The sequence below is a fragment of the Thalassophryne amazonica genome, chromosome 10 (assembly GCF_902500255.1).
Source record: "Thalassophryne amazonica chromosome 10, fThaAma1.1, whole genome shotgun sequence".
In the NCBI taxonomy this organism is placed as follows: domain Eukaryota; kingdom Metazoa; phylum Chordata; class Actinopteri; order Batrachoidiformes; family Batrachoididae; genus Thalassophryne; species Thalassophryne amazonica.
In genome coordinates this window covers 77,460,367-77,486,123 of record NC_047112.1, presented here as the reverse complement: position 1 = coordinate 77,486,123, position 25,757 = coordinate 77,460,367, and the positions used below count along the sequence as shown (strand labels likewise).

Below are 25,757 nucleotides of genomic sequence, written 5' to 3'. Positions count from 1 at the left end.
TCTGTCACGACTTACAATACTTCGAATTTAATCAAACATTTAAAAAAGCACCAGATTTAAAGAGCATGAGGACTTTTAACCCAGGACAACAAAGACAAAAGTAGCCAGCAGGAAGGGTACGATGATTTTACCCAGAGTGACTCCAAATATGAGTAAATTAAGTACTTTTATTGTTTGTTTGTTTTTTTGTGTGTGTGGTTTCTTGTTGCATTTTGGAAATGCGCTCCTTCTTTTAAATGGTACATGTACTTGGGGCGGGTATGCTATCTGGTGTTCAAGAGATGAAACTTCAACTACTGACCCAACAATGAATAATAGTACGTAATTCTTTCACCAAAACATCAAATCTTGGCTTGCATCTTAAATGTAACATCTGGCAAAATGTAGCTGAACTTTCAGGTCTTCTTTTTAAGAAAATCCTGCTCTATACCACTTCAACATAAAGCTGTGTAACTGGGGATACAAAATATCATCATATGAAATCAACAATAATGATAATAATAATATTAAAGCAGAGCTCTGGTATTGGAACAGTGTCGGTATCAGCAGATATCCGTATTCAGGTATCGGGATCGGAAGTGAGAAAATGTGCACTGGTGCATCCCTACTTCCACATCCTTGTTTGAGATCAGATTTTCTGCTCTGACCTCCATCACATCAAGGCTCTACAGCAAACTGAACATTAAAACATGCTGTGTCTGTCACTCATACACGACGTATCACACTATGACCACCTTGTCTCTTGAAAAGAGGCTCAGGGCTCACATTAAAAGGGCTCACAAAATAAGAGTACAGTTTCATATGTTTTGTCCAGTGGTTAAAGATGAATTATGCTTTATATACCTTAACATGACATAAGTTGTAGCTATGCTCATATCAGGAGGACTCCCCCGATATATATCTGGCAGATAGTTATATACAGTACAGTACACTCCTGACCATAAAAACAGTGCAGCTGAAGCACGCAAAAATAACTGTACATACTAATCCTTCAGGAATAAAATGCAGCAGCCAATCACATCTACAGCTCACACAGCTAGCTACGACAAAGCCATTAGATGAGGTCATGTAGCCAACTGATTATGCACTCCTGGGATTTAATTTTTTGTTAAAAAAAAAAAGCACACACACACACACAACGCCAAACCTATTTTTACCTGCAAAATAAAATTCAAAACCGCCTAACCTGGCAACACAGTGAGCTGAGGGGAGATAACTCACAGAAGTTATTCCAAGCGCGACTGATATTTGCAATGATTACTTTCTTGATTATTTTCCTCTCTCTTGTAGAAACCAACCTGCCATTTTCTTCTGTGTTTTCTAAGAGTCCACCACGTGCTCTACTGAAAAGCTACGCACTACTCACAAGGGCATGCAGGACTCAGCTGTAGTCTTTATAACAAAAAAGTCAGGTGACTGCCACTAAGATACTGACATCCAAATTAATGGATACAGTACTTGTCTGTTTTTTTTTTCTGTTTTATTCACAAAATATTTCTGGCCTGGCCTGTTACAGTGACCAGAGGTCAGCTATAATATGCAAATGACCTACCAGGGTTCTCCCCAGAAATTTTAGTATAGCGGTGCTGTTGGGAACTATCACCGCGCGCAATGGTGCTCTATCTGATCTTGTGTCCTGAATCCCAAAGACAAAAGTGAAAATCATTTAGTTCTGTTTCTGGTCTGATTCTGTGCTGAATTTTTGATTAGTTAAATTAATCTAAAATGTATGTGTTTTGTTGACATAGTGTATGTAACAAATGTGCAATAAACGTATTTGAAAGAAAAAATAATGTACAGAAAGACAATTTAAAATGTGGGAGATTCCAGACTTCTTTTTTAACACTTTTTTCCTTTTTTAGTTTTCAATTTGAAAAGTTTGAATTCCCAAGTCACAATATCACCAGGCTGGGAGCATTCACTTCAAAGTGTTAAAATCTCACCTTGTCATTGTCATTCAGATTTTGACACTCCTCTACACTGTCAAAAAAATGGAAAAACAAAAGGTCCAGCTTTCCTCCCCGAGTCAGCAGGTGCATTTCTGGAAAACATCTTATCACTCTGCATTTTACTCTGCATTTCTCAGCGTGTGATGTACATTTTAGGAAAAGCAGAAACATCAGGCTGACACAGTGAAGAAATGAACACTGCTTCATCCGATAACGAAGCTTGTGAGCTTTCATTCGTAAGTAAAGGTTTCGATTTACAGAGGCTGTAAAGAGAGACAGGAGGCGACACACTTCACCCCAAAACTCTTATTTTTTTCAGAGACTGTCGTATTTTGGATTCTAATGTGTGGTGACGCTGCTGTTTGTGTCGCTGGACACTATTTTAGTCCCGCCGTGAGCGTGCACGCGGAGTGTCTGTGACGCTGTTTTGTACAGGCTGGACACGCAGATGGATTTTTTTACATTGGGGAAAAAGTCTGAATATGTTATTTTCAGAAGAAAATGGACTTTCTATCTAACCATGAGAGAACTTTGGAAGAGCTCTGCAATACCAGCTGGCAACCACGCGTGATCTGTGCGTGGGGACTCCTTTGGTGGAGCGGACTTTGGACATCACAAGTGGATGACTGTTCAGGGTTTTTTCTTCTTCTTCTCAGTTGAGCTGGTAGAGTTTATTTTTATTTTACTTTGAGCATTTGTCTTGACATGAGACTGTTCTGTATCGAAGCAGCGTGCACCACACTCTAAGTTTTTGCACAGTGGAAAGCAGCTCCTTTTACCGTGACTGCATCAAAATGAACAGTTATCACTTAAGAGAAAACGAGTCATCATAACACCACAGCACACTTATATAAACTTTGTAATTAATCTGTGGTTACGTTTTTAACGTTAGCAGCATTCCAAGTGTGCAGTTTCCTCTAAGAAAGGCTGTCTGAGACACTCGGAAACGTTATGATTTCAGTGCGACATGTCCTTTAAAACATAGAAGAATGGAAATAATGCACGCAGCTATCCAGCACCAAAATTTCAAAGTATGTCTCGGTACCTGAATAATTTCGAATTCCGTTCTGCAGTTTTTCAGAAAAGCCTCCCTGTTCACTGTCACAGAGGCTGCAGTATCATTATCAGCCTCTGATATGATCAATCCCGCAGCAGACAGTGTCGATCGAATTGGCTATGCACCTGCCTCCGTGATGCTCGGCGCCGGCGTGCCTCCTCCCCAGACAGCCCAGCGATCGCTGCGTCCCCGCCAAAAAATGCAGAGATCTGGCTTCGTGTAAGGTTTGTTTTGTCATGGTTTGTGTCATCTGGATGTAAACAGGATTAAGAGCTGAAGTTGTTTATGTGAAATTTCCCGCAAAAAGTGGTTTGCGGGCCGTTAGATTCCCACCAAGTCTTCTGCTAAAACATCATGAGATGACACTACACTATAGCGGCACTAGATGGCAATATGACAGCGTGGCGCCGTTGTTCCATTGTCTAGGGAGAACCCTGCCAACTGAATCAGTGGCGGTAATAATTTTGCAGTTTATGCACAGATCCACCTTGGATTTGCTGTGGCGACCCCGAGTGCAAACAAGGGAGCAGCCGAAGGGACTTATGTACAGGAAAAACAGGTTAGGGCCCCTTCACACATACGAATAAGTACAAATCAGGGCAAATCACAGCGAAACAGCTCGTATGAGGAAACCATGAAAACACAGAGTCGATGTCGGGAGGGACACGTGGTCAGGCAAGCGTGAATGATCCTGGTGCACAAGCGTGCACAAAACCATCACAGTGCGAGCAGCTGGAGTGTGTGTAAGCACATCGCTCAGCTGCTGTGGAAAAAAATACATGCCACCCACAGGATTCAAACCTGCAATTCACAAAAGCTTACAGAAAGTTTACCACTGCGCTACCATCGCTGTGCTATAAAAGGTGCGTAAAATGCCTGAAATCAACAAGGAGATAAACGTATTAAAAAATAAAACCACACACCATAAAAAAACGCTGCATGTTATTGAATCCCTCTTATCAAGCCCCAATACAAGTATGAACCATCTGTTCCTCTGAAAATGACCTATGGTCATAGACATACAGTCATGACACGACATGAATGAAGTAGTTTGTTCTTATCATGTCCACATCTGAAGGCCCGGTGTGTCCAGCCGGCTCCACGTGCATCTGGCTCGACACACGTGTCCTGTCGACGGCACGCCACAAGACAGACACCGCGTCATGTAGAACAGAGCTCACGTGGGTGACATGACATTCAGATCGCCTGCTGCATGTTATGATCTGACGGTCCGTTTCACCTGGGGCAGCCTGTCAATGTGCGCTCCGTGCGCTTGCTCGCTGCAGCCCATTGCAACAGCGATATATGTTTTTATGTATGTCCATGTGAGGACAGCAAGCAGACACACACGGCTAACAGCTGTAAGTTCATGTCCTTCAAATCATGGTACGTGTACCCCAGCTGGGATGTCCAGAACCAGAGATCTCAACAGCAGCTGCTGTCGGCGGACACGCCCCCTGTCAGTTCAGCACACACACAAATGTGTCACTCTCTGTTATATGATCATTTTTTTAGTTATTTGTTATGTAACTGTGTATGTAGGTAGTGTACTACTTATTAATATACCTGTCCCAGCTGTGGTGTCTGTTTGTACAATGTCACGTCCTGTGCACTGAGCCATCATTTGTGTCTCTGGTCAGAAGTTGGGATGTGACTCCCCGTGCTGTGTGTGCTCTGACCGGCCTGTCCGGCCTCGCATGTGTTCATGTCTGTACATACATATAACCATTTTATGTAAGTGTATGTCCCCCACATGCCACGTGTGTGTGTGTGTGGGGGGGGGGGGGGGGGCACACGTGTGAGACACATGCACCACATATGTGTTGCATTTTTCAGCGCCGCACTTGTGGAAGCACTTAAACAAATTTCACATCCAGCACAAAAGTGATCGTCTGCTGACTAATTTCATGCTGACAGTGCGAATGGCCGCACATTTTGTAAGTATCAGGCGAGCAGTGTTAGATGCTCGTGTGTGTCACCTGGAATTTGACTGACACCTGCTGCGAGAGGGATAACATGGGCTCTCACAGGGCACTCTCTGTGTTTCAGTGGCTGGTGTGAGCAAATAGTTGTAGCGACACGTGTACAAGGCATTGGAGGCAGCTCCGATTTTTCACAAATGGCATGCAATTCCTCTTCTGTGCGCTAGTCGGCTTAAATCGTGTTATGTGTGAAGGGGACCTTAAGCCCATGGTGCAAAAATGTGAAACCAATGTGACATTTTTGTTCAATTTAATGCGACAATGTCGAACGCTACATGCACGATCCTTGATAGAGGCTGTCATCGTGCAACTCACCATATTAAAAGAGCAGATAATGACAAAGTTGATGCTTAACTTTTACACACCATGTCAATCATAAAAGCAACTTTATTACGCCTGTGTAATATCCCACAGTTGTTTGTGTGCCAATTGATAGATCTGTTTCATGCCTTTGCGTGAGTGTCACGATGTCCACTAGGTGGCCATATACCGGATCAAATATATACAACAGAACAGGAAAGCAATCGGCTTATTTTTTAATGAGAAGAATGTGTAGCTTGGGGTGATACCATATCTTTTCGTTGGTACTGTATACAGTGATGGAACGCTCAAAACACTGTTCTTCTCTAATGTTTTGAAACCATTGCAAAAGCTCTGTTTCAGAACACTGTGCTGGAATCTGTATCAAAAGGAAGATTTTGTGTGCTCTACTGCCACCTGCTGAACGCCCCAGAGGCTGAATGTTTCAGGAATCCAAATCCATGTCAAATTATCAACTTCAGATTTAAAGGGTACAACCAGTGCACAGTCTGTATGTGCACTTGCATTACTTGTGGGATGAACAGACAAATTAACATAACAGAGATGCGTACAGACTAAGGGCAGTTCAGAACCTCCATGACCAGTAAAAGATCAAGGACCGTGACGTCGCCCGGTATGGCGGAGCCGGGGTCCCACCCTGGAGCCAGGCCTGGGGTTGGGGCTCGCGCGCAAGCGCCTGGTGGTTGGGCCTTAGCCCATGGGGCCCGGCAGGGCTCAGCCCGAAAGAGTGACGTGGGCCCGTCCTCCTGTGGGTTCACCATCTGCAGAGGGGGCCATGGGGGTCGGGTGCAGAGAGGATTGGGTGGCGGTTGAGGGCGGGTGGCCCGGCGGCCTGGTCCATGCTCACAGCCCCTGGCTGTTGGGACGTGGAATGTCACCTCGCTGGGGAGGAAGGAGCCTGAGCTTGTGCGGGAGGTTGAGAGATACTGACTAGAGATAGTCGGGCTCACCTCCACGTACAGCTTGGGCTCTGGTACCCAACTCCTGGAGAGGGGCTGGACGCTTCATTTTTCTGGCGTCGCCCACGGAGAGAGGCGGAGAGCTGGGGTCGCATTGCTTATTGCTCCCCAGCTCAGTCGCCAAGTGTTGGAGTTCACTCCGGTGAACGAGAAGGTCGCGTCCCTACGCCTTCGGGTCGGGGACAGGTCTCTCACCGTTGTCTCGGCCTACGGGCCGAGCAGCAGTGCAGAGTACCCGACCTTCCTGGAGTTCCTGGGAGGGGTACTACATAGCGCTCCGACTGGGGACTCCATTGTTCTCCTGGGGGATTTTGACGCCCACGTGGGCGGCGACAGTGAGACCTGGAGGGGGGTGATCGGGAAGCACGGCCTCCCCGATCTGAACCCGAGTGGTGTTCAGTTGTTGGACTTCTGTGCTAGTCACAGTTTGTCCATCACGAACACCATGTTCGAGCACAAGGGTGTCCATAAGTGCACGTGGCACCAGGACACCCTGAGCCGGAGGTCGATGATCGACTTTGTAGTCGTATCATCTAACCTTCGGCCACGTGTCTCGGACATTCGAGTGAAGAGAGGGGCAGAGCTGTCGACTGATCACCACCTGGTGGTGAGTTGGATCCGCTGGGAGGGTAGGAAGCCGGTAAGACCTGGCAGGCCCAAACGTATCGTGAGGGTCTGCTGGGAACGACTGGCGGAACCCTCCGTCAGCGAGGTCTTCAACTCCCACCTTCGGGAGAGCTTCTCCCAGATCCCGGGGGAGGTTGGAGACATGGAGTCCGAGTGGACCATGTTCTCCACCTCCATTGTCGATGCGGCCGCTCGTACCTGTGGTCGCAAGGTCTCTGGTGCCTGTCACGGCGGCAATCCCCAAACCCGGTGGTGGACACCGGAAGTAAGGGATGCCATCAAGCTGAAGAAGGAGTCCTACTTATCTTTGTTGGTAGGTGGGACTCCAGAGGCAGCTGACAGGTACCGGCAGGCCAAGCGTGCCGCAGCCAGTGCAGTCGCAGAGGCAAAAACTCGGGTCTGGGAGGAGTTCGGGCAGACTATGGAGGAGGACTACCGGTCGGCCTTGAAGAGATTCTGGCAAACCGTCCGACGCCTCAGGAGGCAGAAGCAGCTCTCCACCAGCACTGTTTATGGTGCGGGTGGGGAGCTGTTGACCCTCACTGGGGATGTTGTCGGGTGGTGGAAGGAGTACTTCGAGGATCTCCTCAATCCCATCGTCACGTCTTCCGAAGAGGAAGCAGAGACTGGGGACTCGGAGGCGGACTCATCCATTACCCAGGCCGAAGTCACCGAGGTGGTTAGAAAGCTTCTCGGTGGCAAGGCTCCTGGGGTGGATGAAATCCGTCCTGAGTACCTTAAGTCTCTGGATGTTGTGGGGCTGTCTTGGCTGACACGCCTCTGCAACATCGCGTGGCGATCGGGGACAGTGCCTCTGGATTGGCAGACTGAGGTGGTAGTCCCTCTGTTTAAGAAGGGGGACCGGAGGGTGTGTTCCAACTATAGGGGGATCACACTCCTCAGCCTCCCCAGTAAGGTCTATTCCAGAGTACTGGAGAGGAGAATTCGACCGATGGTTGAACCTCGGATTCAGGAGGAGCAGTGTGGTTTTCGTCCTGGTTGCGGCACACTGGACCAGCTCTACACGCTCCATCGGGTGCTCGAGGGTTCATGGGAGTTTGCCCAACCAGTCCACATGTGTTTTGTGGATCTGGAGAAGGCATTCGACCGTGTCCCTCGGCGCACCCTGTGGGGAGTGCTCTGGGAGTACGGGGTCCGGGGTCCTTTGCTAAGGCCTATCCGGTCCCTGTACGACCGCAGCAGGAGCTTGGTTCGCATTGCCGGTAGTAAGTCAAACCTGTTTCCAGTGCACGTTGGCTTCCACCAGGGCTGCCCTTTGTCACCGATTCTGTTCATTATTTTTATGGACAGAATTTCTAGGCACAGCCAGGGTGTAGAGGGGGTCTGGTTTGGGAACCACAGAATCTCGTCTCTGCTGTTTGAGGACGATGTGGTTCTGTTGGCTTCGTCAAATCAGGACCTTCAGCATGCACTGGGGCGGTCTGCAGCCGAGTGTGAGGCGTCTGGGATGAAAATCAGCACCTCCAAATCCGAGGCCATGGTTCTCGACCGGAAAAAGGTGCTTTGCCCTCTTAAGGTCGATGGAGTGTCCTTGCCTCAAGTGGAGGAGTTTAAGTATCTCGGGGTCTTGTTCACAAGTGAGGGACGGATGGAGCGTGAGATCGATAGACGGATCGGTGCAGCATCTGCAGTGATGCGATCGCTGTATCGGACCGTTGTGGTGAAGAGAGAGCTGAGTAGGGGGCAAAGCTCTCGATTTACCGATCGATCTACGTTCCGATCCTCACCTATGGTCATGAGATTTGGCTCATGACCGAAAGAACGAGATCGCAAGTACAAGCGGCCGAGATGAGTTTCCTCCGCAGGGTGGCTGGGCGCTCCCTTAGAGATAGGGTGAGGAGCTCGGTCACTCGGGAGGAGCTCGGAGTCGAGCCGCTGCTCCTCCACGTCGAAAGGAGTCAGTTGAGGTGGCTCAGGCATCTTTTCCGGATGCCCGAATACCACAGAAAAAATATATTTATTGAGCACAGTATAGATTTTGTTTTTTCTGAGATAACACATGCAGAGAAATGAATGTCTTGGTCATATGTGTTCATAAAATGATTCCATTATTTATCTCCTATGCACAAATTTATCAAACCAAATCAAACTGGGGAAACAGATTATATGTTATGTGCACACAATAGCATTTTGAGCACTGCAAGATTTCATTTTTTTCTTCTAGATGGCCACTCTGGGTCTCTGTTGAATGTCACTTTGGAAGTCTGGTCCTTCAAAGGCAGCTGCCCTCATTCTGAGTTTCAACAATGGAAATGTTGAAACCCGTGTCTCCACCTAACACAAATTCTTTATCAAAGTGGACTTTGGCTATGGGTGGGTGTGATGAATGGTACTATTTTCATGTTGTCATGTATGTCGTTATCAAAAAAATAATTAATTAAATATTGGGACATAATTTTAAGTATACATCACCCTGATATCTATACCCCATGATCTATCAACGGAAATAAACACACTTGCTGCAGCCATGTACTGAAGCAGTTACTTAACACCATGCAACAAGTTGTTTATGACAGTTTGACTAGCAAGTAAGTGAGAACCCTTCAGTTGCTCTCTTGTTTTCACTCAGGGTCACCACAGCAGATCAGAGGTGAATTTGCATGTTTATTGGGCACATGTTTTACACAGTATGTCCCTCATGACTCAACTCCATATTACATGAAGGGGTGGGTTTTGAACCGAGAACATTCTCGTAAGCATTTGGCCACCACCCCTACCAGACAAATAAATTAATTAAATACCTGAAAAGAATTGCGCTTTATAAACAGACACACTTAGGGTGTACTCACATTATGCACTGTGGACCATGCCTGACCAAGCCTATTCCGCCCTCAAAGTCCAGTTTATTAGACCAGTATGAGTGGTCTGGGCTGATCCACTGGCATGTCTGGTGCAACTTGCAGAGGTAGTCTGGGATGTGGTCCAGCTGGTCTTCACTGTGGTTGCACATAGTGCGAGTACAAACTTAATCCATACAGTACCCAGACTACGGATGAGATGATTAATCGATTAAAAACGTTACGATTAGGGATGGGTATCAGGAACCAGTTCGTTGGTTCATTGTTTTATTTCGCTTTATCTTAATTTTTCCCCACTAAAACCCTAAAGAGCATATGTCTGTGAGTAATATTTACTCTTTTTATGTTAAACTGGCCTGTATTGGTCTTCTGAAACAGTTGATAGATGTATTTTATAACTTAAAAACAGGACCGATGCTAAAGCGTTAGCATGTCTGTGGCGTTTTCAATGTTGAAGTTAGCATTAAGCTGTTTGCATCTCAGCTTGTTTGTGTGCATTTGTTTTCTGTATAATAATTAATGGCTCAGCATTCATTGTCATAAAAGAGTCAAATTGTATGTTTTTATTTATATTAATAATAATACCAACAACAACAATAATAGTAAGAATAATTCAGAATAACTAATAATGCTACAATACAATTTTAGAGAAAGAGACAAAAAAAACCTGATGAAACAAAACACAACAGAAAAGATAAAACCAACTAACAATGAAAATAAATAAATACATATAGAAATAAATAAGTGTTTCCTGTGAACAACTAGTGACTCTTACACCTCCACTTCATCCCTGTTTTATCTAAGTTTAATGACAATTTGTTTCGGTTAAACCATATTTTCAATTTGTTCATTTCTTCAGTGATTTCCTCCAGAACTATCTGCCAAGCTAGAAAACTGCTGCATCGTAGTAAGAGCAGAATACTACTGGAATGAATTTGAATAAGGAAAGTTTGTTTTTTTCCGCACTAAAATGCTGCACTCACTGCAGGTTATTGTCTGGAATAGTCACAGATAAGTCACAGAAAAGTCACAGCTTCTAGAATTCAAACATTTTCATGCGGGTGGTGTTGAGGGGTAATTTTGGGTTTCAGCTTTTTAGTTTTTCACCACTTTCATCCCTGAATATGTCAATTCGCAAGTCACTTTTGTGCAGATTAAAGTCACTAACTGGGACTCCTGTCTTGTTGCGAGAAAGAAACAAGAATCGTCCTCCATTCTGGTCACGTGGCTCCAAACGTTGCGCGGCTCTCTGCCGCAAGTTTGAACGATAGAGTCCAGTCGGAATTAATAACTTCAAAGCGAAATCAAATGACACCTCTTTCCAAACATTGTAATACAAACAAACTGCATTCAATCAAAACATTTCTTCCTCCCAAAACGAGACGTCCTGCGCTGATGCGCAGCAGCTGGCTGAGCTCAGCTCAGAAGTATGGAGAGACATTCATGCCAAAATGTCTGAAAGGAAATGCTTTTGACAAAACTACAAGTTTTATTTATTTTTATTAATGTCCAGAGATCAAGGATCCAGTGACCAATTTAAAATGTTCTTGACATAGAAAACCTGGAAAGCCTACTTTTAGTACACAGAAAATGTAAAAGAGAAAAGAGGTATCAATAAGCAGGGTTCTAGCTAGGATAAAATTCTATCATAGTGGTAATGTCGAGGGAGCGAAGCGACCGGGGGGGGGGGGGGGGGGGGGTGCGGAAGGGGGGAAGCTTTTGAAAATTCAAGCTAAAAATTGGCCATTCTAGGGGTACCCAAAGGGGAAAAGCCAGGTACGACAGCCCAAGTCCCCTCATCATGTCCAGAAGGCTGGGGACGTTTGTTGAGTGGGCAATCTCATTCTGGCTTAGCCAGTGCATGGCCCTCAGTGAGGCAGTCGGAGTCCATGGACATTTTTAAGTCAAGACTTAAAACCTATTTTTATTCTCTTTCTTATGAGTAGTTTTTATTTTGTTATGATTTATTCTTTTACTTCTGTTTTTAATTAGGTATTTGAATTTTTTATTTTTTATTTATTTATTTTAATTTTTTATGTTGAACTGTTCTGTGTGAGGCACCTTGAGACGGCTTTTGTTGTAATTTGGTGCTTTATAAGCTGATTAAGTTGAAATTGAACATTTTATTGAGTCTTAAAGTAAATAAATATGAAATTGGTTACTGGATCATTAAACTCTGGACATAAACAGAAATAAAATCTCTTAGTTTTTGTCAAAAGCATTTCCTTTCAGACATTATTAATGGCATGCATGTCTTTCCATATATATGAGCTGAGCTCTTGCAGCTGTACAAGTCAGGTTTATAAAGAATGCAGGGCGTCTCATTTTGGGAGGAAAAAACATTTTAGTCGATTGTAGTTTATTGTCTGTATTGCAACGTTTGTAAGAGGTGTCATTTTATTTAAAGCGGCAATTTGTTTTGAAGTTATTAATTCCGAGCGGACTCTGTCTCAACAGAGAGCCGCGCAGCATTTGAAGCTGTGACAAACGGAACGGAGGACGATTCTCCTTTCTCGACTGCAACAAGACAAGAGTCCCAGTTAGTGACTTTAATCCACACAAAAGTGACTCATGATATTTTAATGGCTTTCAGAGGGGTTAAGAAGCGAACTTACCGCTTCTGAAGAGCAGCGAATCAAAGAGTCACAAGCCATTTAATCGAATCAAACTGGAGTTGTGCTGCAGAAACAGTTGATTACAGACGCTGTATTGAAAATAAGTGTAACGGTCCAAAATAAGTATAACGGTCCAAAATTATAGCATAATGGGCCGTAACGCAAGTTTGCGTTAGCTAGAACCCTGGATAAGGGAATCGATAAGGAATCGGATCGATAAGCGGACTCGATAATAGCATTGATATTACTAAAATCTTATCAATACCCATCCCTAGTTATGATTAAGTAATCGTAAGAGCTCCTCAACATAGTCATGAGGACATTCTTAAGAAACTGTATTATGCCAGTAGCCGGAACTTTAGACCAAGCAGCACAACTCGCATGGAACAAAAATAAAGTGTGGCCATAGATATATAGCAACCTAGATACCGCATTGGGCTCCAGAACGGACAATGCTGTGTCTAGGTTACTACATACAAGGTCTTTCCATAAAGTATAGGTCCTTTTTATTTTTTTCAAAAACTATATGGATTTCATTCATATGTTTTTACGTCAGACATGCTTGAACCCTCGTGCGCATGCGTGAGTTTTTCCACGCCTGTCGGTGATGTCATTCGCCTGTGAGCGCTCCTTGTGGGAGGAGTCGTCCAGCCCCTCGTCGGAATTCCTTTGTCTGAGAAGTTGCTGAGAGACTGGCGCTTTGTTTGATCAAAATTTTTTCTAAACCTGTGAGACACATCGAAGTGGACACGGTTCAAAAAATTAAGCTGGTTTTCAGTGAAAATTTTAACGTCTGATGAGAGATTTTGAGGTGATACTGTCGCTTTAAGGACTTCCCATGGTGCGAGACGTCGCGCAGCGCTCTCAGGCGCCATCGTCAGCCTGTTTCAAGCTGAAAACCTCCACATTTCAGGCTCTATTGATCCAGGACGTCGTGAGAGAACAGAGAAGTTCCAGAAGAAGTCGGTTTCAGCATTTTATCCGGATATTCCACTGTTAAAGGAGATTTTTTAATGAAAGACGTGCGGGCGGATTGCAGCGTCGGCTCGCAGCCGCCGCGACGCTCCGCCACAGGAAAAACACCTCTGTTGGAAGCCTTAAGGACAAGTTGGAACATGTCCAGCTGTTAAACAATTTCTCATATACTCACTCCACTGAAAGCCATCAAAAGCCGCCTGGATTTTACAAATGGTTATCAACACGGAGGCGTTTTTCCTGTGCCGCTGCACCGCGCCGGCTGCGTCCCGACGCGCGGACCCGTCCGCACGTCTTTCATTAAAAAAATCTCCTTTAACAGTGGAATATCCGGATAAAATGCTGAAACCGACTTCTTCTGAAACTTCTCTGTTCTCTCACGACGTCCTGGATCAATAGAGCCTGAAATGTGGAGGTTTTCAGCTTGAAACAGGCTGATGATGGCGCCTGAGAGCGCTGCACGACGTCTCGCTCCGTGGGAAGTCCTTAAAGCGATAGTATCACCTCAAAATCTCTCATCAGCCGTTAAAATTTTCACTGAAAACCAGCTTAATTTTTCGAACCGTGTCCACTTCGATGTGTCTAACAGGTTTAGAAAAAATTTTGGTCAAACAAAGCGCCAGTCTCTCAGCAACTTCTCAGAGAAAGGAATTCCGACGAGGGGCTGGACGACTCCTCCCACAAGGAGTGCACACAGGCGAATGACGTCACCGACAAGCGTGGAAAAACTCACACATGCACACGAGGGTTCAAGCATGTCTGATGTAAAAACATATGAATGAAATCCATATAGTTTTTGAAAAAAATAAAAAGGACCTATACTTTATGGACAGACCTCGTATCTATGCGTGCAGCCACTGGAGGCAACAACACAAAGCAGCCATTGTTTGCGGCTATGCTGTGCGGCACTGTTGCCGACACAGTCAGGAGGATTGCTGTGACGATGGCAGAGGCAACGGCACAAAGACGATTTATTTCCTCTGTAAAAGTGAGTTAAATCGGCAGTGCGGCAATTTTTTTGGTTAATGACAGTGGTGTAACTGAAGATGGCAGGGATAAAATTTCCAAAAGCTCTCAGAAAAAAGTTGCTGTGAAGGTGGGTAACACTACAAACATGATAAATCACCTGAGGAACAACCACCCGACTGTATACACTCAAATGAAGGTAATGTACAATAACAGATATACATTATGTTAATAACATGTTACTTAATGCCATTTTGAGTTGTTAGGGAATGTTAATATAAATGTGTCACTCTCAATGGTGTAACTTAACAGTGAGAGTTGAGCTTTCAGTGCAGTACATGTTTGGCTGTGTGACATAGGCTAGCTTCTCTGGGAGATAACGTTAGGCTGGGCTAAACGCCGTAGGCTTGTAATTTACCCGGTGTAGCCGTAGCCTCCCTTTCTTTCAGTGGACTTCCACTACTTCGTCCCGTATATGCCAGTTGTAGGATAATATTAATGTAACATGGAACTTGAATATAGACCTCTAGCACTGAAAAAAATCTGATCACTGTTAATAACACAGTGAGGTCGTCTAATTTCTCTCCACAAGCCCCGTAGATCTATTTCATCATGTAAATCATCATGTCTATTTGTGTGTATGCACCATTGCACACAAAATAGACATGATGACGTTAAAACGAGATTAGGAAAAAAATAATTAAGAAATAGGTATTAATTGATAATTACACTTCAGTTTGAAATCAGTAAAGATAATTCTGGTGTAATATTAATAATGATGCTCAACAATAGCCTAGTTAGCTAGGCCAACACAAATATAATTGAAAGAGTGATTAAATACTGAAAATTACAGCCATTATTTGCAAGTCCAAACAAAGATAATCTTGGTATGGGCTGTTAACTGTTCCAAAATCCTTTTCAAGGTCTGTGACTTTTACGCCCACTTCAAAACAAACCCAGGAGTTGAATGAAGCGGTGGCTTATTTCATCTCCAAAGATATGATGCCATATCAGGTTGTGGAAAAACCTGGATTTTTTTTTTTTATGAAAAAAAAAAATCAACATCACAATATAAACTTCTTACAAGATGCTACTTTCCAGAAACAAAGTTCCAGCCATGTACAAGGAGGTACAACAGAGTGTCGAGGAACAGCTGACAGAGGGTGTGTGGTTTGGTGCTGTGGACCAGCTCTGGTGGTATAGGAGAACCCTATATGAGCTCTACAGTCCACTACATCTCTACAGCTTGGAACCTGAGGTCTCACTGTCTTCAAACTACTTTTTCCAGAAGACCACAACAGCAGAAAACATCACAGAAATGACTGAAAATATACTCCTGGACTGGAAGGTAACAAAAGAGAGTCTGCCTGGAGTTAAAACAGACAGTGCCAGCAACATGAAGAAGGCCTTCAAATCATTTCACTGTGTTTAGTTTTCATGTTTTGGTCACAATTTGAATGTGTCCATTTCCAAAGCTCTCAAGAATGCAAGGGTGGATTCTGCTATCAAGGCATGCCGACGTGTGAGGGAAGGGTTTTCCAGAAGCTGGAAACAGAAACACAGACTTAAAAAGAAGCAAGCAGAATTGAAAATCCCTGAACATTCACTGATCCATGATGTGGTTACCAGATGGGGACCCACATATGAAACGATATCCAGGTTCTTGGAGCACCAGCAGGCCATCTGTGGAGGGTGCTAGCAGAAGATACAAGCAGCTGGTATCTTATGCCTAATAACAAGGACAAAGGAGACGAAAAATGTGCTGAACATATCCAGCTTTGTGAATCTTGGGTTCAAGGGAAACTCTGCTGAGAATTTGGATGATACAGTCAAGGCATGCATTAAGCTGGGCTTACACACTGTGAGTTTTGGCCCTTTTTCAGACGATTTTTCACTCGTGCGAGAATTTTTTTGGGATCGTGCCGAGTTTCAGCTTAATCGTGCCTCCTGCATTGTGTAGTATACATGGAGTAACAAGCTGCGTTTAACCTCTCACGACCACCTCCCGAACGGCAATCGATGGTCAGATGTAAATCAAATCTGTTTGATATTCTGGTCGGCCCTCGTGAGCGTATCGTGTTGTTGAAGCAGCGCTACAAGCGTCAACGAGCTGATATGCAAACACCGGAGAGAGCATAAACAGTGATCATCTCGTTGGGAGAGCAGCTTCTGTTTCTTTTTTCCCCCTTCAACTCATGTAAAGTCTTGTATTGCTGTTGCTTTTTTGTTTGTTTGTTTGTTAAAAATTTGATGTCTCCCATCGAGAGTTTTTTTTTAAATAAGAAATGTAAATAAAGTCTGAGAAAAAAGAAAAAAGAAAGCAAAAAAGCTTCTGTTTACATTTTGCTTCCGGAAACACGAGTCCGACATGTAGTTTCTGAACGTACAATGTGAGCAGTCAGATCGCATCGGGTCGTATAGTATGAGAACATAAATCGTGTGCTCTGAACTTTTACACCTTGTGGTTTTGTCGTACAGTTTGAGCTACAGCCGAGTACAACGATTGAAAATATCGTACAGTGTCTGCCCAGCTTTAGGCAGGGGTGGTGGCCAAGTGGTTAGTGCGCTCGGTTTCAGTGAGGAAGGTTCCCGCTTCAAACCCCACCCCTGCCACATTTCTCCATGTAATGTGGAGTTGCGTCAGGAAGGGGATCCGGTGTAAAAACCAACATGCAGATCCACCTTGGGTCTGCTGTGGTGACCCCGAGTGGAAAAAAGGAAGCAGCCAAAGGGACTTACTTTTTAGTCAAGGCATGAATTGAAGAGGCAATGGCACTTACAATGGCAGAACAGCCGCCTGAAGCAACCACACAGAGTGCTGCCACCACCACCACTACCAAAAGGAAAGAGAAGAGCCTGTCTGGGTTGCTACAACAAATCACCACTGCAAAGAAGAACAGGTCAGCACCTTCAGGAAGTGCAGAACAATAAGTCAAGGAAAAAATAGAATGTGGAGTAAAACTGTACATGTCCCTTCCTGTAGTCAGTACTGATGGCAACCCACTGGCTTGGTGGAGAGCACATGTGACAAATGGCAATGCTCTCAAAAGTGGTCAGAAACTACCTTTGTATACCTGAAACAAAAGCCCTGCGTTGTCTTTTTTTTTTTTTTGGTAACAAAATCTTATTTCTTGTTACATTCAATAAATAACAAACAGGAAACCGTGCATTGTTACTGTGATTTCTGGTACTACCGTGCATTGTTACTGTGATTTCTGGTACTTTTTCTGTAAAGTTAATTACAGCATAATATTCGTATATTCGTGATTATTTCTTAGACAATAATCGTACCATCAAAAATCTGGTGTTTTTAGTTAGAGGTTAAAAATATGCTACTGATAGATGGCGGGTGACATCCATTTAGGGCAGTTTATCTTCTGGCTCTACATCTGCCCTGCTAAATGTCATTATTATGGCTCCAGATCTAATTTATGTAATTCCATTGTGCACAAATATGACAACCCACCCCCACCCCCCCAAAAAAAGTATTTCTGATGTTGATTTCACATGCTGGTGGTGTGTGGCAAACAGTGGTGACAAAAATTCATCACTATTGGCTGTGAGAGAGGCAGCTGCACACTACTGAGTGCCAGATACAAGAAAGCTGTTTGGAAAAAATGGGAATCTTAGAAGAACCTAATTGCCGTCCTCCAGATTGGCTTGGTACATCCCTTGTCGGCGTAAAAGTTAATCCCAGAAGACTGCAAAGTGACGTTTTAAACCTGCACCTTGTTTACAAAACACCATGCAGAAGGGGCTGATATTACACATAGATGAATTCCTACTTTTATTGATGATATACAGTACCGGCAATTATTGTCAAAGAAAAATACTACAACCTAAGGAGCCTGTGAATCTTAGCTATGCCCAAACAGAGGTAATATTACTGGTCTTTTCCTTCCTAGTAAATGCTGAAGGCTTATCTGGAAACTGGTACATTGTGTCATTGAGATGAGCTTCACAAGGTTGGCAAGTGGCCCTGCTGGGTGTGCGTGTCTGCGTAGGTTTGTGTGTCTATGTGTTCACCCTTCCCCCACATCGCCAATGGCTTTGGAGCATCCAGCTGCATGGCATTCGAACAAGCTTTCAATGAGACTGTTACACAAAAATTATATGTGAAATGCAGGTCATTAAAACAGCTGCAACAACAACACCCACACTAAAACACAATGCCCTTAGAAATCACATATATGTAAAGTAAGGCAACAGGCAATCAAGGCTAAGTTTACCGATTATTATCTTAAAATGTCTGCCTGTAATGGCAAAACAAGCAACTAATAGAGTAGAAATGTAAATATGTCTGCAATACGGTTCCAGCCTTAATGTTAGAAGAGCTGTTTTTGTTGTTGTTGATTTTACTAACAATATATCAGTAATTGTAGGCCTGCAATGGGGAACAACAAATAGTTTATAAAATTAAGTGTGGAACAAAATGCTATCAGTGTCCACAATAAGGTCACAGGCTTAAAGTTAGAATATCTGTTTTTGTTGTTTATTTTACTCACAATATCTCAGTAATTGTAGGCCTGCAATGGGAAAACAACTAGTAGTTTATAAAATTAAGTGTGGAATAAAATTCTGTCAGTGTCCACAATAAGCTCACAGCCATAGAATATCTGTTTTTGTTTTTGAATTTACTAACAATATCTCAGTAAAGATGCCCTGACACTTGCACGCACTTCATCGTGACAATCCCACCCGCTGTGTTCCCAGCTGGATGCCATGCTTTGTTCCACTGGATGCCCCGCGTTGTGCGCTGGACGCTGTATATATAAAATAATTATTTCATAGTGGATTAATAATTTTCTCGCCAAGTTGGCTGTTGAAAATGCCTGTAATCGCTTCCGGAATCACAGAGGGCTGTTCCAGCTGCTGCTTTTCTCTCTCTTGCGCAGGCGCTTAATGAGGTGGAGAACACATTTGGAACCATTGAAAAAAGCAATTTGTAATGCAGGGCTGTGAAATGAAAACTGTGAAATCCGAGGAAAATTTGCAGGGGGTCTGGGGAGCACAGGCCCCCAGGAGCCGGGGTCTCTGGCCCATGGGATCCCAGAAACCAAATTAATTTTTATCTAATGATACGTTTTCAGCATCTCCTGGCACAAAAAGTCTCAAAATTAGTAGAGATGCACCGATCGATCAGGCACCGATCATTATCGGCCGATCACGCCTTGATCAGTTTGATCAGTGATAGGCAAAATGCGCCGATCAAAACGACCGATCACAACAGTGCAGGCAGCAACGCAGGGAGCGCTTGGTCCTGTCATGACACGCTTTCCTCTGTGACGTAAACTCATTTTGACTTCTGATATGAGCTGGACGGACAAGAAGAGCAGTCGCCATCATCTAATGTAGTCCATATCCGTCCAGCTCATATCAGAATTCAAAATGAGTCAAAAGGCTCTGAGAGATCTAAATAGACTGCTGTGTAATGAATGGAACCACACTGCCATCTAGTGGATATCCAGTGTGCGTGAGTGTGTATTTGTGAATCAGTAGGCATTTTGATTTTGTTTATTGTTTCATGAGTGTAGAGGTACAGAGAGTACAAAGAAGCATTGTTCATTTGATTTGCTTATATTGTGAAATGCCATGATACTGGAATTGACAACTAAGTTCAAAATAAAAAAATTGATTGATTGAATTGTTTGTGGATCTGTGGATTTCACGAAAAGAATGTCTCAAAATTACGTCACAGAGGAAAGCGATGAATGCATGTAATTGGTGATCCACAAATGCTGAAACTCAATTCACAAATACAATTTCCAGTTTTCCAAATGTATTTTTTTTTTTTTTTTTTTTTACAAATTAAGTTTTATATTTGCAAATACAACATTATTTGCAAAGACCAATTTACAAGTTACAAATATGAAATTTGCATTTGTGGATATCTGAACACATTTGTAAATCAATGATTATATGTAGATCACCCTGTGTGCATTTACAAATATTGAGACAATTTTGGCTGTACAATTTTGAATGAGGGCTGTATTTTACATTCTCAACATATAATAGGTTTGTATTGTAGTCTCTGTAGTAGCATACTCACAGAGAGGCAACACTAGGTGCAGGAATGATACCAATATATTTCACTAGAGTATCTTTGTCTCAACCATGATCAAGAAATTGGAAGTGATATATTTATTTTTAGTACCTCAAGAATGACAATTTGTGCCAAATGTAGTCTCTGTAGAGCCTTGTACTCTCTGTAGTAGTAGCTCTATACTGGAATCACTTGTAAAACTATGATGGAGGTTTTACAGCAGAAATTTTGGTCCAGTCTTTTGACTCACATTATAGGACACAGAAATAACACCATTTCCAATGCTTTGGTGTGTAACTTTTTGGAATAAAAGAGTTCTTCACAAACCTAATGTAGTCTCCGTAGTACCCGTTTTTGTTCACAAGGATCAAGCACTGTCACCGAAAAAAATCTAAATGGTATTTGCTCATGAAATTCTGCATGAAGATCCCTTGGGATGTTGTTATCATTGTGAAACAAACTATTAAGCATTATACTGAATTTCATTTTTCGCCAAAAGTGAAACACTAGTGGTACACCTGATTGTGCAATTACCGTTTACTAACAATATCTCAGAAATTGTAGGCCTGCAATGGGAAAACAACTAATAGTTTATAAAATTAAGTGTAGAACAAAATGCTATCAGTGTCCACAATAAGGTCTCAGCCTTAAAATAAGAATATCTGTTTTTGTTGTTGATTTTACTAATAATATCTCAGTAATTGTAGGCCTGCAATGGGAAAACAACTAATAGTTTATAAAATTAAGTGTGGACACAATGCTGTCAGTGTCCACAATAAGGTCACAGCCTTAAAGTTAGAATATCTGTTTTTGTTGTTGATTTTACTAATAATATCTCAGTAATTGTAGGCCTGCAATGGGAAAACAACTAATATTTTATAAAATTAAGTGTGGACACAATGCTGTCAGTGTCCACAATAAGGTCACAGCCTTAAAGTTAGAATATCTGTTTTTGTTGCTGATTTTACTAATAATATCTCAGTAATTGTAGGCCTGCAATGGGAAAACAACTAATAGTTTATAAAATTAAGTGTGGACACAATGCTGTCAGTGTCCACAATAAGGTCACAGCCTTAAAGTTAGAATATCTGTTTTTGTTGCTGATTTTACTAACAATATCTCAGTAATTGTAGGCCTGCAATGGGAAAACAACTAATATTTTATAAAATTAAGTGTGGACACAATGCTGTCAGTGTCCACAATAAGGTCACAGCCTTAAAGTTAGAATATCTGTTTTTGTTGCTGATTTTACTAACAATATCTCAGTAATTGTAGGCCTGCAATGGGAAAACAACTAATATTTTATAAAATTAAGTGTGGACACAATGCTGTCAGTGTCCACAATAAGGTCACAGCCTTAAAGTTAGAATATCTGTTTTTGTTGCTGATTTTACTAATAATATCTCAGTAATTGTAGGCCTGCAATGGGAAAACAACTAATAGTTTATAAAATTAAGTGTGGACACAATGCTGTCAGTGTCCACAATAAGGTCACAGCCTTAAAGTTAGAATATCTGTTTTTGTTGCTGATTTTACTAACAATATCTCAGTAATTGTAGGCCTGCAATGGGAAAACAACTAATATTTTATAAAATTAAGTGTGGACACAATGCTGTCAGTGTCCACAATAAGGTCACAGCATTCATTTTAGAGTAACGTGTTTTAGTTGTTGGTGTTACAAACAACTATATCTCTGTATTTATTTTGTGCACATCTGCTAATTTCTTTACTGTAGCCGGCAGTGATCCTGTTGATGTTACTGACGACTGATTTACTCTATAAATTGTCATTAAGTAACAAAACATTGGCAATAACACTTTGTAGAGCCCAAGGTGACATTTTTAAATTGTTCAAAGTGTCAGTAAGCAATTCAAAAACCTATGGCTGTCTGATTTGTTGAGAAAATGACCAGACTAGAGTATAAAAAGCTGGAAAAATAAATTATTTAAAAAGTGATGACTGAAAATCAAACCAGGTTAATGATTTTCTGCTAATCAACACTCATTTTGAGTATGAATCAAAAGAGGCATAAAGTTAATTTAAAAGAGTTGCCCACTACAAAACTGAATTTTTCGTCAACTCTAATTCAAATAACCACGTGTAATAATTACACGCCTGAGATTTAAAAAAATCAAATAGTTTTCATTTAGCACAGTAGTTGCAGGAAAGAAGGGCGCGCTCACACACGCGCACGAGCTGTCCCACAAACACACACACAATGCGCGCGCCTACTCACGCGCTGAGCTGCCCATCCCCCACCTTCACAGAAAACACCAAAATAAACACTCTAAACAGCCCAATGAACCGCTCCAAACCACGCATTCACACCAAAGCGAGCTCGCTCTACGACGAGCCACCATTTATAACGGCAATAACAGCGTAGAAAGTCGAAAAACACTCACCAAAAGCTCCAAAAATCACACAAGGGGGTGCCTTCTCCTCTGTGCTCCTAATATGGAATCTCCTCCTCCACCGTTGTTTTCTGGCGCTAATAAACCTCGAAAAAAGCGTTATAACGGCCTCGAGAGCCGGCCAGGCGGCGCTGGGAATCCCCAATGAGCGATGTGTTTTGGATACACGGGCATATATGATGATAAATCCCCTTAAAAATGAGCTGGATTGACAGTTGGGTGTAGATTAGAGGTTGGTCGCTAGTAGAGAAAAGAGCCAAACGGTTCAGTAGCAGCCAACGGCTTCAGACTGAAACAGCGAGCAGCTGACGGGCCAGGCGAAAATGAGCAGGAGGCCCGAGCTGCTCGCTGCAGGAAGCACACTCGGTCACATAAACATCAAAACGGCTGTCGCAGTGTGGAGAGGGATGGTGGTGGAGGGGAAGAAGCTCTGCACGACATACTTTGTTTTCTTTTTTTTTTTTTTTTTTTTTTGATGGCGTGTAGTCAGGCCATCAAAAAAAAAAAAAAAAACTTGTGCGCCTCTTAAAATTGCAACTCATCATGCACACACACGATTTAGACATTTGTGTTCTTGAAATAATCGAGACTAATAATTACCGAAGTGTATATTTTGCGGGATACGGCAAACGCACCTAGCGATATTTGACCGGATCTCCTCGCTGATTGGCTAGTTCAAATTACGTCGTAGAGGGTATCAACATGGCGGAGTCTTTGGCATTGAGTGTTGGTGCTCATTTTTCATCTTTAAATGACGTTTTGGGTGCCATGAAGTCGTTTGAATCGGAACAGAAAATCACCTACCACCGGAGGGATTCTCGGACGCTAAAAGCAGCTCAAAAACATGGCATAGCCCTGCCCGAAATTATTTCCACTGCATCCAAAATGATGTCCACCGGCACTTTTCGCCATGTGGTGGAAATAATTTCGGGCATGGTGGAAATAATTTTTGTAGTCTTGGTAATTTTCTGTCTAGGACAGGGATGATAAACAAAACCTGCAAATTCAAGACAGAATAAAAATGAAAATACAGAAGTCCACGTCGGCACGTGAGTTTATCCTGTTTTTTCTCTGTCAGTATGTCATGTATGCAAAACCTTTGATCAGTCCACCCCTGAAAATAGTGAATGGTAAAATATGCCAATTTTCAATAATGAAAATCACCAATATCGAGCTACTATCATGAATGTGAAATAAGGAGATCTTAAACTCCGATCGCCCCAACTCTTCCCCCCCAACTGTGGTCGTTTCGTTCCGTCGTGAATAAAATTAGACGGCCGGCAAAACAGTGCAACCCTCCATTTTGCCGGTGCCGCGTATGGCGAAATATCGTCCAGTTCAACTTTGCCGAGGGCGCCGCCATATTGAAATAAACCCTACAATGATGTCATTTGAACTAGCCAATCAGCGAGGAGATCCGGCAAAATATAACCTGCCAATAATTACGAAATGGAGGTAAAATGTAACAAAACGGAGCAGACTGACCCAGACTGACTCCAAATATGAGTAGATTAAATACTTGTGTTTATCTTTTGGTGGGTTTTTTGTGGCATTTTGGAAATGCAGAAATGCGCTCTGTACATGTACTCAGGGCGTGTGTGCCATCTGGTGTTCAAGAGATGAAACTTCAGCAACTGGCCCCAACAATGACCTCGTTTATCTATAAAGTAAGTCTATGCTTTTTTTCCAAGACCTGCTCTTTACGAAATGTGCCACAATTTTAGGTCCCATTTCGCTCCATTTCATTACATTTTACCCCCCATTTCGTATTTAGTATGGCCCTTTTGAAATAACAAAGCAGCATATATATATATATATATATATATATATATATATATATATATATATATATATATAAATCAATCACTGTAAGTCTTAATGAATAACAAATAGAATATTTTCTCAGGTATCTCATATAAAGCTTATGACATTTAGATTAATCTGAAAGGAGAATATGTCAGACTATAACCCAAAATTGATGATGATCAGAGGAGCAAGCAAGACTGACAATTGAATGCTGCCTGATGTTTTTGAGATAACAAAAATCATTTGGGTTTATATATTCTGACATTTCTGGATGTCAACACACTTTTAAAAATTAATTGCCCTTCTGGATAAGTGCTGACAGGTGAGTTTTCAGTGGCACAGCAACAATTAGATTGGAGAGTAACACTGTTGGTTTTAAGCATATGCATGAGATCGAGACACTGCTTGAGATACCACAGATCCACATATTTCTGCAGATATAACAGATTACTACTCGTGCATGCATGCGGCATGCACGCCTGCATACGCACACAAAGACGCGGCACCATGGAGACAAACATAACAGAGACAGAAATCCCTGCGGCGGTGTGTGTGTGTGTGTGTGTGTGTGTGTGAGCTACAGCGTGGCAGCAGCAAAGGGAGGGGGATGGGTATAGACTTTCAATACAGAGGAGACATCACTGTAGTTCCTCATCTTGTAGTAGTACAGGGTCCCGACCATTTTGATAGCAGCAATCAGTTTATATTGTTCTGTTTTGAGCATTTGTTCTGATTCCTTTCTGTTCTTCAGCAGTTGTGATTAATTTTGTACCTGAGCAATGCTGCAGGAGGAGAAAACAGTGACACAGAAACAGCTCCAGTGTGTCAAACTGTGCAGAAAATCACCAGCAGCACGTCAGATTCAAATGTGCTGCTGTGGCGCTCTGATCGCTCCCCCATCTTTTATGATGAAATAATGCTGAATTTATGTGGAAATGATTGTTGTACAAAAGCTTCAGATATCTGTCGCTGAGATAGATGATGACTGGAGTGCAGTTTTAAGCAGAAACGAGGTGATAATTTGTGAACCGTGGCTAATGACGCATGCATAGTGAAGGCAGGGCGGACCGATTTTTAGAGGGGGGCGTTCGGTCAGTGACACCAGCTTTAGCTAGGGAAGTAACCTGTGATAGACTGGTGTCCTGTCACGGACTCTTTTCAGCTTCTCATGACCGTATCCAAGGATAAACACGATCCCAGTGGTGCCGTTCCAGACTTGTTACAAGG

At 42.8% G+C, this 25,757-nt stretch overlaps 1 protein-coding gene across 1 annotated transcript in view; it reads right to left on the bottom strand.

Moving 5' to 3' along the window:
* The window catches only part of tbl1xr1a (tbl1x receptor 1a), a 152,506-nt gene extending 129,392 nt beyond the window's left edge, over nt 1-23,114 (bottom strand). Inside the window, exon 1 of the mRNA XM_034180341.1 lies at nt 22,716-23,114. The gene's annotated coding sequence lies outside the window, so the exon portion shown is untranslated. The remainder of the gene's footprint in view (nt 1-22,715) is intronic.
* Between the last annotated feature and the right edge of the window lie 2,643 nt (nt 23,115-25,757).